This window comes from Mobula birostris, unplaced genomic scaffold (assembly GCF_030028105.1).
Source record: "Mobula birostris isolate sMobBir1 unplaced genomic scaffold, sMobBir1.hap1 scaffold_380, whole genome shotgun sequence".
Lineage (NCBI taxonomy): Eukaryota > Metazoa > Chordata > Chondrichthyes > Myliobatiformes > Myliobatidae > Mobula > Mobula birostris.
In genome coordinates this window covers 82,501-98,641 of record NW_027276879.1, presented here as the reverse complement: position 1 = coordinate 98,641, position 16,141 = coordinate 82,501, and positions in this window count along the sequence as shown.

The window sequence follows — 16,141 nt, the reverse complement described above, 5'->3', positions numbered from 1 at the left end:
GTTAACCATTTGCCCGAGCCGGGTTGGTTAATGAATTGCCATGGCCGGGTTGATTAACGCATTGTCAGGGTTGGGCTTGGTTAACGATTTGCCCGAGCAGGGCGGGTGAACGCATTGTCAGGAGCGTGCGCGGTTGGTTCACGAAACTGCCTGTTCCGGGTTTCTAGAGCGTTGTCAGGCCCGGCCGGCCGGGTTAGCGGGTTGCCAGACCCAACTTGACGACATTCAGTGCGGCGCGGGTAAACGGCGGGAGTAACTATGACTCTCTTAAGGTAAGGAGGGGGGCCCATGGGCCAGCAAGGAGTTTCTGATGAACATCGGCCGGGACATTTCGACGGCGGGGCAAGACGTAGTTGTTTTTGAGGGCGAAGGGTTTGTCCTCAGCTGGTTGATTGCCGAATTGTCGGGACTGCCGGGCCGGTTACCGATTTGCCCGGCCGGCTTGGTTAACCATTTGCCCGAGCCGGGTTGGTTAATGAATTGCCATGGCCGGGTTGGTTAACGCAGTTTCAGGGTTGGGCTTGATTAACGATTTGCCCGAGCAGGGTTGGCTAACGCACTGTCAGGAGCGTGCGCGGTTGGTTCACGAAACTGCCTGTTCCGGGTTTCTAGAGCGTTGTCAGGCCCGGCCGGCCGGGTTAGCGGGTTGCCAGACCCAACTTGACGACATTCAGTGCGGCGCGGGTAAACGGCGGGAGTAACTATGACTCTCTTAAGGTAAGGAGGGGGGCCCATGGGCCAGCAAGGAGTTTCTGATGAACATCGGCCGGGACATTTTGACGGCGGGGCAAGACGTAGTTGTTTTTGAGGGCGAAGGGTTTGTCCTCAGCTGGTTGATTGTCGAATTGTCGGGACTGCCGGGCCGGTTAACGATTTGCCCGGCCGGCTTGGTTAACCATTTGCCCGAGCCGGGTTGGTTACCGAATTGTCAGGGTTGGGCTTGGTTAACCATTTGCCCGAGCCGGGTTGGTTAATGAATTGCCATGGCCGGGTTGGTTAACGAATTGTCGGTTTTGGGCTTGGTTAACGACTTGACCGTGCAGGGTTGGTTAACGCCTTGTCAGGAGCGTGCGCGGTTGGTTCACGAAACTGCCTGTTCCGGGTTTCTAGAGCGTTGTCAGGCCCGGCCGGCCGGGTTAGCGGGTTGCCAGACCCAACTTGACGAAATTCAGTGCGGCGCGGGTAAACGGCGGCAGTAACTATGACTCTCTTAAGGATAAGGAGGGGGGGCCCATGGGCCAGCAAGGAGTTTCTGATGAACATCGGCCGGGACATTTTGACGGCGGGGCAAGAACTAGTTGTTATTGAGGGCGAAGGGTTTGTCCTCAGCTGGTTGATTGTCGAATTGTCGGGACTGCCGGGCCGGTTAACGATTTGCCCGGCCGGCTTGGTTAACCATTTGCCCGAGCCGGGTTGGTTACCGAATTGTCAGGGTTGGGCTTGGTTAACCATTTGCCCGAGCCGGGTTGGTTAATGAATTGCCATGGCCGGGTTGGTTAACGAATTGTCGGTTTTGGGCTTGGTTAACGACTTGACCGTGCAGGGTTGGTTAACGCCTTGTCAGGAGCGTGCGCGGTTGGTTCACGAAACTGCCTGTTCCGGGTTTCTAGAGCGTTGTCAGGCCCGGCCGGCCGGGTTAGCGGGTTGCCAGACCCAACTTGACGAAATTCAGTGCGGCGCGGGTAAACGGCGGCAGTAACTATGACTCTCTTAAGGATAAGGAGGGGGGGCCCATGGGCCAGCAAGGAGTTTCTGATGAACATCGGCCGGGACATTTTGACGGCGGGGCAAGAACTAGTTGTTATTGAGGGCGAAGGGTTTGTCCTCAGCTGGTTGATTGTCGAATTGTCGGGACTGCCGGGCCGGTTAACGATTTGCCCGGCCGGCTTGGTTAACCATTTGCCCGAGCCGGGTTGGTTACCGAATTGTCAGGGTTGGGCTTGGTTAACCATTTGCCCGAGCCGGGTTGGTTAATGAATTGCCATGGCCGGGTTGGTTAACGAATTGTCGGTTTTGGGCTTGGTTAACGACTTGACCGTGCAGGGTTGGTTAACGCCTTGTCAGGAGCGTGCGCGGTTGGTTCACGAAACTGCCTGTTCCGGGTTTCTAGAGCGTTGTCAGGCCCGGCCGGCCGGGTTAGCGGGTTGCCAGACCCAACTTGACGAAATTCAGTGCGGCGCGGGTAAACGGCGGCAGTAACTATGACTCTCTTAAGGATAAGGAGGGGGGGCCCATGGGCCAGCAAGGAGTTTCTGATGAACATCGGCCGGGACATTTTGACGGCGGGGCAAGAACTAGTTGTTATTGAGGGCGAAGGGTTTGTCCTCAGCTGGTTGATTGTCGAATTGTCGGGACTGCCGGGCCGGTTAACGATTTGCCCGGCCGGCTTGGTTAACCATTTGCCCGAGCCGGGTTGGTTACCGAATTGTCAGGGTTGGGCTTGGTTAACCATTTGCCCGAGCCGGGTTGGTTAATGAATTGCCATGGCCGGGTTGGTTAACGAATTGTCGGGTTTGGGCTTGGTTAACGACTTGACCGTGCAGGGTTGGTTAACGCCTTGTCAGGAGCGTGCGCGGTTGGTTCACGAAGAGTGGGGGGCCCATGGGCCAGCAAGGAGTTTCTGATGAACATCGGCCGGGACATTTTGACGGCGGGGCAAGAACTAGTTGTTATTGAGGGCGAAGGGTTTGTCCTCAGCTGGTTGATTGTCGAATTGTCGGGACTGCCGGGCCGGTTAACGATTTGCCCGGCCGGCTTGGTTAACTATTTGCCCGGGCCGGGTTGGTTAACTAATTGTCAGGGTTGGGCTTGGTTAACCATTTGCCTGAGCCGGGTTGGTTAATGAATTGCCATGGCCGGGTTGGTTAACGAATTGTCGGTTTTGGGCTTGGTTAACGACTTGACCGTGCAGGGTTGGTTAACGCCTTGTCAGGAGCGTGCGCGGTTGGTTCACGAAACTGCCTGTTCCGGGTTTCTAGAGCGTTGTCAGGCCCGGCCGGCCGGGTTAGCGGGTTGCCAGACCCAACTTGACGAAATTCAGTGCGGCGCGGGTAAACGGCGGCAGTAACTATGACTCTCTTAAGGTAAGGAGGGGGGCCCATGGGCCAGCAAGGAGGTTCTGATGAACATCGGCCGGGACATTTTGACGGCGGGGCAAGAACTAGTTGTTATTGAGGGCGAAGGGTTTGTCCTCAGCTGGTTGATTGTCGAATTGTCGGGACTGCCGGGCCGGTTAACGATTTGCCCGGCCGGCTTGGTTAACCATTTGCCCGAGCCGGGTTGGTTACCGAATTGTCAGGGTTGGGCTTGGTTAACCATTTGCCCGAGCCGGGTTGGTTAATGAATTGCCATGGCCGGGTTGGTTAACGAATTGTCGGTTTTGGGCTTGGTTAACGACTTGACCGTGCAGGGTTGGTTAACGCCTTGTCAGGAGCGTGCGCGGTTGGTTCACGAAACTGCCTGTTCCGGGTTTCTAGAGCGTTGTCAGGCCCGGCCGGCCGGGTTAGCGGGTTGCCAGACCCAACTTGACGAAATTCAGTGCGGCGCGGGTAAACGGCGGCAGTAACTATGACTCTCTTAAGGATAAGGAGGGGGGGCCCATGGGCCAGCAAGGAGTTTCTGATGAACATCGGCCGGGACATTTTGACGGCGGGGCAAGAACTAGTTGTTATTGAGGGCGAAGGGTTTGTCCTCAGCTGGTTGATTGTCGAATTGTCGGGACTGCCGGGCCGGTTAACCATTTGCCCGGCCGGCTTGGTTAACCATTTGCCCGAGCAGGGTTGGCTAACGCATTGTCAGGAGCGTGCGCGGTTGGTTCACGAAACTGCCTGTTCCGGGTTTCTAGAGCGTTGTCAGGCCCGGCCGGCCGGGTTAGCGGCTTGCCAGACCCAACTTGACGAAATTCAGTGCGGCGCGGGTAAACGGCGGGAGTAACTATGACTCTCTTAAGGTATGGAGGGGGGCCCATGGGCCAGCAAGGAGTTTCTGATGAACATCGGCCAGGACATTTTGACGGCGGGGCAAGACGTAGTTGTTATTGAGGGTGAAGGGTTTGTCCTCAGCTGGTTGATTGTCGAATAGTCGGGGCTGCCGGGCCGGTTACCGATTTGCCCGGCCGGCTTGGTTAACCATTTGCCCGGGCAGGGTTGGTTAACGAATTGTCAGGGTTGGGCTTGCTTAACCATTTGCCCGGGCCGGGTTGGTTAGCGAATTGCCATGGTTGGGTTGGTTAACGAATTGTCGGGTTTGGGCTTGGTTAACGATTTGCCCGAGCAGGGCGGGTGAACGCATTGTCAGGAGCGTGCGCGGTTGGTTCACGAAACTGCCTGTTCCGGGTTTCGAGAGCGTTGTCAGGCCCGGCCGGCCGGGTTAGCGGGTTGCCAGACCCAACTTGACGAAATTCAGTGCGGCGCGGGTAAACGGCGGGAGTAACTATGACTCTCTTAAGTCTCTTAAGGAGGGGGGGCCCATGGGCCAGCAAGGAGTTTCTGATGAACATCGGCCGGGACATTTTGACGGCGGGGCAAGAACTAGTTGTTATTGAGGGCGAAGGGTTTGTCCTCAGCTGGTTGATTGTCGAATTGTCGGGACTGCCGGGCCGGTTAACGATTTGCCCGGCCGGCTTGGTTACCCATTTGCCCGAGCCGGGTTGGTTACCGAATTGTCAGGGTTGGGCTTGGTTAACCATTTGCCCGAGCCGGGTTGGTTAATGAATTGCCATGGCCGGGTTGGTTAACGAATTGTCGGGTTTGGGCTTGGTTAACGACTTGACCGTGCAGGGTTGGTTAACGCCTTGTCAGGAGCGTGCGCGGTTGGTTCACGAAGAGTGGGGGGCCCATGGGCCAGCAAGGAGTTTCTGATGAACATCGGCCGGGACATTTTGACGGCGGGGCAAGAACTAGTTGTTATTGAGGGCGAAGGGTTTGTCCTCAGCTGGTTGATTGTCGAATTGTCGGGACTGCCGGGCCGGTTAACGATTTGCCCGGCCGGCTTGGTTAACCATTTGCCCGAGCCGGGTTGTTTACCGAATTGTCCGGGTTGGGCTTGGTTAACCATTTGTACGAGCCGGGTGGGTTAGTGAATTGCCATGGCCGGGTTGGTTAACGCAGTTTCAGGGTTGGGCTTGATTAACGATTTGCCCGAGCAGGGTTGGCTAACGCATTGTCAGGAGCGCGCGCGGTTGGTTCACGAAACTGCCTGTTCCGGGTTTCTAGAGCGTCGTCAGGCCCGGCCGGCCGGGTTAGCGGGTTGCCAGACCCAACTTGACGAAATTCAGGGCGGCGCGGGTAAACGGCGGGAGTAACTATGACTCTCTTAAGGTAAGGAGGGGGGCCCATGGGCCAGCAAGGAGTTTCTGATGAACATCGGCCGGGACATTTTGACGGCGGGGCAAGAACTAGTTGTTATTGAGGGCGAAGGGTTTGTCCTCAGCTGGTTGATTGTCGAATTGTCGGGACTGCCGGGCCGGTTAACGATTTGCCCGGCCGGCTTGGTTAACTATTTGCCCGGGCCGGGTTGGTTAACTAATTGTCAGGGTTGGGCTTGGTTAACCATTTGCCTGAGCCGGGTTGGTTAATGAATTGCCATGGCCGGGTTGATTAACGCATTGTCAGGGTTGGGCTTGGTTAACGATTTGCCCGAGCAGGGCGGGTGAACGCATTGTCAGGAGCGTGCGCGGTTGGTTCACGAAACTGCCTGTTCCGGGTTTCTAGAGCGTTGTCAGGCCCGGCCGGCCGGGTTAGCGGGTTGCCAGACCCAACTTGACGACATTCAGTGCGGCGCGGGTAAACGGCGGGAGTAACTATGACTCTCTTAAGGTAAGGAGGGGGGCCCATGGGCCAGCAAGGAGTTTCTGATGAACATCGGCCGGGACATTTCGACGGCGGGGCAAGACGTAGTTGTTTTTGAGGGCGAAGGGTTTGTCCTCAGCTGGTTGATTGCCGAATTGTCGGGACTGCCGGGCCGGTTACCGATTTGCCCGGCCGGCTTGGTTAACCATTTGCCCGAGCCGGGTTGGTTAGTGAATTGCCATGGCCGGGTTGGTTAACGCAGTTTCAGGGTTGGGCTTGATTAACGATTTGCCCGAGCAGGGTTGGCTAACGCACTGTCAGGAGCGTGCGCGGTTGGTTCACGAAACTGCCTGTTCCGGGTTTCTAGAGCGTTGTCAGGCCCGGCCGGCCGGGTTAGCGGGTTGCCAGACCCAACTTGACGACATTCAGTGCGGCGCGGGTAAACGGCGGGAGTAACTATGACTCTCTTAAGGTAAGGAGGGGGGCCCATGGGCCAGCAAGGAGTTTCTGATGAACATCGGCCGGGACATTTTGACGGCGGGGCAAGAACTAGTTGTTATTGAGGGCGAAGGGTTTGTCCTCAGCTGGTTGATTGTCGAATTGTCGGGACTGCCGGGCCGGTTAACGATTTGCCCGGCCGGCTTGGTTAACTATTTGCCCGGGCCGGGTTGGTTAACTAATTGTCAGGGTTGGGCTTGGTTAACCATTTGCCTGAGCCGGGTTGGTTAATGAATTGCCATGGCCGGGTTGATTAACGCATTGTCAGGGTTGGGCTTGGTTAACGATTTGCCCGAGCAGGGCGGGTGAACGCATTGTCAGGAGCGTGCGCGGTTGGTTCACGAAACTGCCTGTTCCGGGTTTCTAGAGCGTTGTCAGGCCCGGCCGGCCGGGTTAGCGGGTTGCCAGACCCAACTTGACGACATTCAGTGCGGCGCGGGTAAACGGCGGGAGTAACTATGACTCTCTTAAGGTAAGGAGGGGGGCCCATGGGCCAGCAAGGAGTTTCTGATGAACATCGGCCGGGACATTTCGACGGCGGGGCAAGACGTAGTTGTTTTTGAGGGCGAAGGGTTTGTCCTCAGCTGGTTGATTGTCGAATTGTCGGGACTGCCGGGCCGGTTAACGATTTGCCCGGCCGGCTTGGTTAACCATTTGCCCGAGCCGGGTTGGTTACCGAATTGTCAGGGTTGGGCTTGGTTAACCATTTGCCCGAGCCGGGTTGGTTAATGAATTGCCATGGCCGGGTTGGTTAACGCAGTTTCAGGGTTGGGCTTGATTAACGATTTGCCCGAGCAGGGTTGGCTAACGCACTGTCAGGAGCGTGCGCGGTTGGTTCACGAAACTGCCTGTTCCGGGTTTCTAGAGCGTTGTCAGGCCCGGCCGGCCGGGTTAGCGGGTTGCCAGACCCAACTTGACGACATTCAGTGCGGCGCGGGTAAACGGCGGGAGTAACTATGACTCTCTTAAGGTAAGGAGGGGGGCCCATGGGCCAGCAAGGAGTTTCTGATGAACATCGGCCGGGACATTTTGACGGCGGGGCAAGACGTAGTTGTTTTTGAGGGCGAAGGGTTTGTCCTCAGCTGGTTGATTGCCGAATTGTCGGGACTGCCGGGCCGGTTAACGATTTGCCCGGCCGGCTTGGTTAACCATTAGCCCGAGCCGGGTTGGTTACCGAATTGTCAGGGTTGGGCTTGGTTAACCATTTGCCCGAGCCGGGTTGGTTAATGAATTGCCATGGCCGGGTTGATTAACGCATTGTCAGGGTTGGGCTTGGTTAACGATTTGCCCGAGCAGGGCGGGTGAACGCATTGTCAGGAGCGTGCGCGGTTGGTTCACGAAACTGCCTGTTCCGGGTTTCTAGAGCGTTGTCAGGCCCGGCCGGCCGGGTTAGCGGGTTGCCAGACCCAACTTGACGACATTCAGTGCGGCGCGGGTAAACGGCGGGAGTAACTATGACTCTCTTAAGGTAAGGAGGGGGGCCCATGGGCCAGCAAGGAGTTTCTGATGAACATCGGCCGGGACATTTCGACGGCGGGGCAAGACGTAGTTGTTTTTGAGGGCGAAGGGTTTGTCCTCAGCTGGTTGATTGCCGAATTGTCGGGACTGCCGGGCCGGTTACCGATTTGCCCGGCCGGCTTGGTTAACCATTTGCCCGAGCCGGGTTGGTTAATGAATTGCCATGGCCGGGTTGGTTAACGCAGTTTCAGGGTTGGGCTTGATTAACGATTTGCCCGAGCAGGGTTGGCTAACGCACTGTCAGGAGCGTGCGCGGTTGGTTCACGAAACTGCCTGTTCCGGGTTTCTAGAGCGTTGTCAGGCCCGGCCGGCCGGGTTAGCGGGTTGCCAGACCCAACTTGACGACATTCAGTGCGGCGCGGGTAAACGGCGGGAGTAACTATGACTCTCTTAAGGTAAGGAGGGGGGCCCATGGGCCAGCAAGGAGTTTCTGATGAACATCGGCCGGGACATTTTGACGGCGGGGCAAGACGTAGTTGTTTTTGAGGGCGAAGGGTTTGTCCTCAGCTGGTTGATTGTCGAATTGTCGGGACTGCCGGGCCGGTTAACGATTTGCCCGGCCGGCTTGGTTTAACCATTTGCCCGAGCCGGGTTGGTTACCGAATTGTCAGGGTTGGCTTGGTTAACCATTTGCCCGAGCCGGGTTGGTTAATGAATTGCCATGGCCGGGTTGGTTAACGAATTGTCGGTTTTGGGCTTGGTTAACGACTTGACCGTGCAGGGTTGGTTAACGCCTTGTCAGGAGCGTGCGCGGTTGGTTCACGAAACTGCCTGTTCCGGGTTTCTAGAGCGTTGTCAGGCCCGGCCCGGCCGGGTTAGCGGGTTGCCAGACCCAACTTGACGAAATTCAGTGCGGCGCGGGTAAACGGCGGCAGTAACTATGACTCTCTTAAGGATAAGGAGGGGGGGCCCATGGGCCAGCAAGGAGTTTCTGATGAACATCGGCCGGGACATTTTGACGGCGGGGCAAGAACTAGTTGTTATTGAGGGCGAAGGGTTTGTCCTCAGCTGGTTGATTGTCGAATTGTCGGGACTGCCGGGCCGGTTAACGATTTGCCCGGCCGGCTTGGTTAACCATTTGCCCGAGCCGGGTTGGTTACCGAATTGTCAGGGTTTGGGCTTGGTTAACCATTTGCCCGAGCCGGGTTGGTTAATGAATTGCCATGGCCGGGTTGGTTAACGCAGTTTCAGGGTTGGCTTGATTAACGATTTGCCCGAGCAGGGTTGGCTAACGCACTGTCAGGAGCGTGCGCGGTTGGTTCACGAAACTGCCTGTTCCGGGTTTCTAGAGCGTTGTCAGGCCCGGCCGGCCGGGTTAGCGGGTTGCCAGACCCAACTTGACGACATTCAGTGCGGCGCGGGTAAACGGCGGGAGTAACTATGACTCTCTTAAGGTAAGGAGGGGGGGCCCATGGGCCAGCAAGGAGTTTCTGATGAACATCGGCCGGGACATTTTGACGGCGGGGCAAGACGTAGTTGTTTTTGAGGGCGAAGGGTTTGTCCTCAGCTGGTTGATTGCCGAATTGTCGGGACTGCCGGGCCGGTTAAACGATTTGCCCGGCCGGCTTGGTTAACCATTAGCCCGAGCCGGGTTGGTTACCGAATTGTCAGGGTTGGGCTTGGTTAACCATTTGCCCGAGCCGGGTTGGTTAATGAATTGCCATGGCCGGGTTGATTAACGCATTGTCAGGGTTGGGCTTGGTTAACGATTTGCCCGAGCAGGGCGGGTGAACGCATTGTCAGGAGCGTGCGCGGTTGGTTCACGAAACTGCCTGTTCCGGGTTTCTAGAGCGTTGTCAGGCCCGCGGCCGGCCGGGTTAGCGGGTTGCCAGACCCAACTTGACGACATTCAGTGCGGCGCGGGTAAACGGCGGAGTAACTATGACTCTCTTAAGGTAAGGAGGGGGGCCCATGGGCCAGCAAGGAGTTTCTTGATGAACATCGGCCGGGACATTTCGACGGCGGGGCAAGACGTAGTTGTTTTTGAGGGCGAAGGGTTTGTCCTCAGCTGGTTGATTGCCGAATTGTCGGGACTGCCGGGCCGGTTACCGATTTGCCCGGCCGGCTTGGTTAACCATTTGCCCGAGCCGGGTTGGTTAATGAATTGCCATGGCCGGGTTGGTTAACGCAGTTTCAGGGTTGGGCTTGATTAACGATTTGCCCGAGCAGGGTTGGCTAACGCACTGTCAGGAGCGTGCGCGGTTGGTTCACGAAACTGCCTGTTCCGGGTTTCTAGAGCGTTGTCAGGCCCGGCCGGCCGGGTTAGCGGGTTGCCAGACCCAACTTGACGACATTCAGTGCGGCGCGGGTAAACGGCGGGAGTAACTATGACTCTCTTAAGGTAAGGAGGGGGGCCCATGGGCCAGCAAGGAGTTTCTGATGAACATCGGCCGGGACATTTTGACGGCGGGGCAAGACGTAGTTGTTTTGAGGGCGAAGGGTTTGTCCTCAGCTGGTTGATTGTCGAATTGTCGGGACTGCCGGGGCCGGTTAACGATTTGCCCGGCCGGCTTGGTTAACCATTTGCCCGAGCCGGGTTGGTTACCGAATTGTCAGGGTTGGCTTGGTTAACCATTTGCCCGAGCCGGGTTGGTTAATGAATTGCCATGGCCGGGTTGGTTAACGAATTGTCGGTTTTGGGCTTGGTTAACGACTTGACCGTGCAGGGTTGGTTAACGCCTTGTCAGGAGCGTGCGCGGTTGGTTCACGAAACTGCCTGTTCCGGGTTTCTAGAGCGTTGTCAGGCCCGGCCGGCGGGTTAGCGGGTTGCCAGACCCAACTTGACGAAATTCAGTGCGGCGCGGGTAAACGGCGGCAGTAACTATGACTCTCTTAAGGATAAGGAGGGGGGGCCCATGGGCCAGCAAGGAGTTTCTGATGAACATCGGCCGGGACATTTTGACGGCGGGGCAAGAACTAGTTGTTATTGAGGGCGAAGGGTTTGTCCTCAGCTGGTTGATTGTCGAATTGTCGGGACTTGCCGGGCCGGTTAACGATTTGCCCGGCCGGCTTGGTTAACCATTTGCCGAGCCGGGTTGGTTACCGAATTGTCAGGGTTGGGCTTGGTTAACCATTTGCCCGAGCCGGGTTGGTTAATGAATTGCCATGGCCGGGTTGGTTAACGAATTGTCGGTTTTGGGCTTGGTTAACGACTTGACCGTGCAGGGTTGGTTAACGCCTTGTCAGGAGCGTGCGCGGTTGGTTCACGAAACTGCCTGTTCGGGTTTCTAGAGCGTTGTCAGGCCCGGCCGGCCGGGTTAGCGGGTTGCCAGACCCAACTTGACGAAATTCAGTGCGGCGCGGGTAAACGGCGGCAGTAACTATGACTCTCTTAGATAAGGAGGGGGGGCCCATGGGCCAGCAAGGAGTTTCTGATGAACATCGGCCGGGACATTTTGACGGCGGGGCAAGAACTAGTTGTTATTGAGGGCGAAGGGTTTGTCCTCAGCTGGTTGATTGTCGAATTGTCGGGACTGCCGGGCCGGTTAACGATTTGCCCGGCCGGCTTGGTTAACCATTTGCCCGAGCCGGGTTGGTTACCGAATTGTCAGGGTTGGGCTTGGTTAACCATTTGCCCGAGCCGGGTTGGTTAATGAATTGCCATGGCCGGGTTGGTTAACGAATTGTCGGTTTTGGGCTTGGTTAACGACTTGACCGTGCAGGGTTGGTTAACGCCTTGTCAGGAGCGTGCGCGGTTGGTTCACGAAACTGCCTGTTCCGGGTTTCTAGAGCGTTGTCAGGCCCGGCCGGCCGGGTTAGCGGGTTGCCAGACCCAACTTGACGAAATTCAGTGCGGCGCGGGTAAACGGCGGCAGTAACTATGACTCTCTTAAGGATAAGGAGGGGGGGCCCATGGGCCAGCAAGGAGTTTCTGATGAACATCGGCCGGGACATTTTGACGGCGGGGCAAGAACTAGTTGTTATTGAGGGCGAAGGGTTTGTCCTCAGCTGGTTGATTGTCGAATTGTCGGGACTGCCGGGCCGGTTAACGATTTGCCCGGCCGGCTTGGTTAACCATTTGCCCGAGCCGGGTTGGTTACCGAATTGTCAGGGTTGGGCTTGGTTAACCATTTGCCCGAGCCGGGTTGGTTAATGAATTGCCATGGCCGGGTTGGTTAACGAATTGTCGGGTTTGGGCTTGGTTAACGACTTGACCGTGCAGGGTTGGTTAACGCCTTGTCAGGAGCGTGCGCGGTTGGTTCACGAAGAGTGGGGGGCCCATGGGCCAGCAAGGAGTTTCTGATGAACATCGGCCGGGACATTTTGACGGCGGGGCAAGAACTAGTTGTTATTGAGGGCGAAGGGTTTGTCCTCAGCTGGTTGATTGTCGAATTGTCGGGACTGCCGGGCCGGTTAACGATTTGCCCGGCCGGCTTGGTTAACCATTTGCCCGAGCCGGGTTGGTTACCGAATTGTCAGGGTTGGGCTTGGTTAACCATTTGCCCGAGCCGGGTTGGTTAATGAATTGCCATGGCCGGGTTGGTTAACGCAGTTTCAGGGTTGGGCTTGATTAACGATTTGCCCGAGCAGGGTTGGCTAACGCACTGTCAGGAGCGTGCGCGGTTGGTTCACGAAACTGCCTGTTCCGGGTTTCTAGAGCGTTGTCAGGCCCGGCCGGCCGGGTTAGCGGGTTGCCAGACCCAACTTGACGAAATTCAGTGCGGCGCGGGTAAACGGCGGGAGTAACTATGACTCTCTTAAGGTAAGGAGGGGGGCCCATGGGCCAGCAAGGAGTTTCTGATGAACATCGGCCGGGACATTTTGACGGCGGGGCAAGAACTAGTTGTTATTGAGGGCGAAGGGTTTGTCCTCAGCTGGTTGATTGTCGAATAGTCGGGGCTGCCGGGCCGGTTACCGATTTGCCCGGCCGGCTTGGTTAACCATTTGCCCGGGCCGGGTTGGTTAACGAATTGTCAGGGTTGGGCTTGGTTAACCATTTGCCCGGGCCGGGTTGGTTAGCGAATTGCCATGGTTGGGTTGGTTAACGAATTGTCGGGTTTGGGCTTGGTTAACGACTTGACCGTGCAGGGTTGGTTAACGCCTTGTCAGGAGCGTGCGCGGTTGGTTCACGAAACTGCCTGTTCCGGGTTTCTAGAGCGTTGTCAGGCCCGGCCGGCCGGGTTAGCGGCTTGCCAGACCCAACTTAACGAAATTCATTGCAGCGCGGGTAATCGGCGGGAGTCGCTTGGTTAACGTTATGGCCGGGCCAGGCTGGTTAATCAATTGTCCAGGCCCGGTTGGTTACCCAATTGGCCAGGCCGGGGTGGATAACGAATTGGCCAGTCTCGGTTGGTTAACCAATTGCCCGGGCCGGGCCGGGTTGGTTAACGAATTGTCCGGGTCAGACTGGTTAATGAATTGGCATGTCCGAGTAGGTTAACGAATTGCCAGAGCCAGCTTGGTTAACGAATTGTCCGGCTGGGTTGGTGCACTCATTGCCAGGACAGGGTTGTTCAATGAATTGTCCGTTCCCAGTTGGTTCACGAATTGGCAAGGCCAGGGTGGTTAAGGAATTGTCCGGGCCAGGTTGGTTAACGAATTGCCCGTCCTGGCTGGTTAACGAATTGTCAGGGTCAGGTTGGTTAACGAATTGCCATGGCCGTGTAGGTTAACGAATTGCCAGAGCCAGCTTGGTTAACGAATTGTCCGGCCGGGTTGGTTAACGAATTGTCCGTTCCCAGTTGGTTCACGAATTGGCAAGGCCAGGGTGGTTAAGGAATTGTCCGGGCCAGGTTGGTTAACGAATTGCCCGTCCTGGCTGGTTAACGAATTGTCAGGGTCAGGTTGGTTAACGAATTGCCATGGCCGTGTAGGTTAACGAATTGCCAGAGCCAGCTTGGTTAACGAATTGTCCGGCCGGGTTGGTTAACGAATTGTCCGTTCCCAGTTGGTTCACGAATTGGCAAGGACAGGGTGGTTAACGAATTGTCCGGCCGGGTTGGTGCACTCATTGCCAGGACAGGGTTGGTTACCGAATTGTCCGTTCCCAGTTGGTTCACGAATTGGAAAACCAGGGTGGTTAAAGTATTGTCCGGGCCTGGTTGGTTAACGAATTGCCCGTCCTGGTTGGTTAACGAATTGTCCGGGTCAGGTTGGTTAACGAATTGCCAGGGTCTGGTTGGTTACCGAATTGTCCGGCCGGGTTGGTGCACTCATTGCCAGGACAGGGTTGGTTGACGAATTGCCCGTCCTGGTTGGTTAACGAATTGCCAGGGTCTGGTTGGTTACCGAATTGTCCGGCCGGGTTGGTGCACTCATTGCCAGGACAGGGTTGGTTGACGAATTGCCCGTCCTGGTTGGTTAACGAATTGCCAGGGTCTGGTTGGTTACCGAATTGTCCGGCCGGGTTGGTGCACTCATTGCCAGGACAGGGTTGGTTAACGAATTGTCAGGGTCAGGTTGGTTAACGAATTGCCATGGCCGGGTAGGCTAACGAATTGCCAGAGCCAGCTTGGTTAACGAATTGTCCGGCCGGGTTGGTTAACGAATTGTCCCGGCCAGGTTGGTTAACGAATTGCCAGAGCCAGCTTGGTTAACGAATTGTCCGGCCGGGTTGGTGCACTCATTGCCAGGACAAGGTTGGTTAACGAATTGCCCGGTTCCGAATGGTTAACGAATTGCCCGGTCCCGTTCGGTTCACGAATTGCCCGCCCGCTGATTGTTAACTTTTCGCACCGGCGGGGGATGGCTTGGGTAACGAGCCTCCAAGATCTGTCGGTTAACCATTTGCCCGGTGGCAATTCGTTAACCAAGTCCGCTCCGGAAGTCTGGATGGGGGTCGGATTTGCCGGCCGAGGCCGACCCGGAGTTCCAGAGGCTCGGCCGCCGGGGTCAGATTCGGCCGCCCCTTTGACACATGCAATTTCTGTACGGGGGCATTGGCGGGGTTCCTGCAGATATATAGGGAGGCCGTTTTCACGAGTTGTTGAAGTATTCGGTAGATGGCACCGGCCTCCCCAATTGGTTAACCCGGGCCACGCGGCAGCTTTTCCGCACGATTCCGAAGATTGCCGGTATGGATTTTCGGACAAATACCCAATTGCGGAAGTCTGTCAGCGGGACCTATTCGCAGGCCCATGCCGGCCGAGGGGCGGCATTTTCCGTATGACTACCGGTGCTCCGGCCGCCGAATGGAAACCTTGCCCGAATGAATTTCTGACAAAGTCCCGAGGCGGGAGCCAGTAAGGGGACGTATTCGGCGGGCCGTGCCGGCCGAGCGGCGGCATTTTCGGAGGGACAACCGCAGGTCCCGCCGTCGATCCGAGACCTTGGCTGAAGAGTCGAAAGTAATCTAAGTCCCGACTCGGAAGTCAGAATGAAGGCGACTTCGGGGCCCTCCTGCCGACCGAGGCGGCCGATCGACGGCGGCACTACCGGAGGGCCGCCCGCCGAGCCAGCCGCGTGCCCTCGGCGCCACGCCGGTTAACCAATTGCCGTCGGAAGCCTGTGAAGGTCGGATCTGCCCCGTCGGGCGGGCCCGAGGTCCCCCGCGACCGGCATGAGCTCCGGGCGTCGTGCCGCCGGTTTGACACATGTCATTGTTGCACGGTCTGTCGCGGCTCTGGTTAACGAGTTAGGCCCGGAAGTCACTATGGGGGTCGGATTTGCCCCGCCTGGCGGGGCCAGAGTGCGACCTTCCCGGCAGGACTTCCGGGAGGCATCCCGCCGACTTGACACATGCAATTTCTGTACGGGGGGATTGGCGGGGTTCCCGGAGATTTACGGGAACACGTTTTCCAGACACACTTAGCAGGGTGACTAGTGGTACGGTTGACACAGTGCAGAGTTCTAAGTGAGCCTTACTCAATTGTGACTCAGTAAGCGGGAGGCCGGGCGAGCTCCGACTTACAATGATAAAAGCTTTTTTTCGCTATTTCCGAAAAAAATGACAAAGTCCAAGAACGCAGCGGGGGCTGCGGACAGACAGAGTCTGAGCGCGGACCGCGGGCGGCGGCCGGCAGACCGACGGTGGCAAAAGCTTTTATATCGATCCGAAAAGCAAAGAGGCATTGTGTGTACCAAGACGGAGAAGGGACAAGCCTGCCGCTGGTGCCCTCGCGAGTGTCGTCTGCGTTAGACCTCTGTTCCCCGATCGATCCGGCTTGGTCGGTCCTACCTTTGGGAGAGGCCGAGTGGAAGCGACGGTCTCGACACGTGCGCCGAACTTCCGTGCTCGGCTCGTTACCATCTCCGGAGGTGGGCAGGTGGGTCTGCCGCGGGGCGGCCCGATTGCCGACCGAGGGCTTCATGCTTTGGGCGGAATTGACGTTGGGCATTCGCACGTTTGCACCACGATCGATTGACGGAGTCTCCCGCCGGCGGACGGGACTGCTGTG